This window comes from Leuresthes tenuis, unplaced genomic scaffold (genome assembly GCF_036924035.1).
Source record: "Leuresthes tenuis unplaced genomic scaffold, fLeuTen1.0.hap1 SCAF_104, whole genome shotgun sequence".
NCBI classification, from domain to species: domain Eukaryota; kingdom Metazoa; phylum Chordata; class Actinopteri; order Atheriniformes; family Atherinopsidae; genus Leuresthes; species Leuresthes tenuis.
Genome location: NW_027325458.1, coordinates 143,521 through 144,295, shown reverse-complemented (window position 1 = coordinate 144,295; position 775 = coordinate 143,521). Strand labels below are relative to the sequence as shown.

The following is a 775-nucleotide window of genomic DNA, read 5'->3' as shown; positions in this document are numbered from 1 at the left end:
ATAACACCTTGGTACAAGCCTCAACCAGGTGTCCATGCTCACCACACTTGCGGCAGAACTTGGGCTGCCCCTGGTAGTGGATGTAACCTCGGTTTTCAAGGTGGCCAAAGTGTCGCCCACCCGCTGCACTGAGAACTCTTCAGCCCTTTTAAATGGTATAACTTTGCACTCCCGCACGCTCCAGCAAGCACCATTCAAGGAACAACTTTGCACTCCAGCTTCGAACATCGGCACAGTCGCAACAAGTAAGGCGACTCTACTCAGAGAAGTCACTCTGCACAGTAAGAAGATTTCTTTTGCACAGACAGAAAGGGCTTCACCCGCAAAGGTAAAGCCTGCCAAAAATAGAAACAACTCATTAGTGCTGCTCTCCACAGAAATCTTTAGTAAAAGGCGAAAGACTTATGAGAAAGAGTTATGAAGAGAAACCAGAGTACGATTATCCGTCACTGCGGGAGCAGGGCATCAGGCTAGTTGGCATAGCCACCTTCCCCATGGTGAGCTTTGCTTGGTTGAGACGCTTGCCCCCCCCCCTTGCTCCTCGGCTGACCAAGTAGGAACAATCGGGCCCTATTCGATGGCTGCCTTGTCTTTTACTCTGTGCAAAAGACAAGGCAGCAACAAAAACACCACGAGAATCCCGTATTGAGGCTTTGTTCTGATCGCTCATTCGGTGTCGCGTTTCTTTCAAGCAATTCTCCCGGTTAGCCCACACTCGGCTCGCTCCCATAGCCGTGTTAAAGTCTACTTCGCATTCACTCTCTTTTCTCAGCAG

At 50.1% G+C, this 775-nt stretch overlaps 1 non-coding gene across 1 annotated transcript; it reads right to left on the bottom strand.

Annotated features, from left to right (window-relative positions):
• Positions 1 to 317: 317 nt before the first annotated feature.
• Positions 318 to 437, bottom strand: LOC140287032 (U5 spliceosomal RNA). Its single transcript, XR_011911405.1, has one exon. It is a non-coding gene; the product is annotated as a U5 spliceosomal RNA (small nuclear RNA).
• Between the last annotated feature and the right edge of the window lie 338 nt (positions 438 to 775).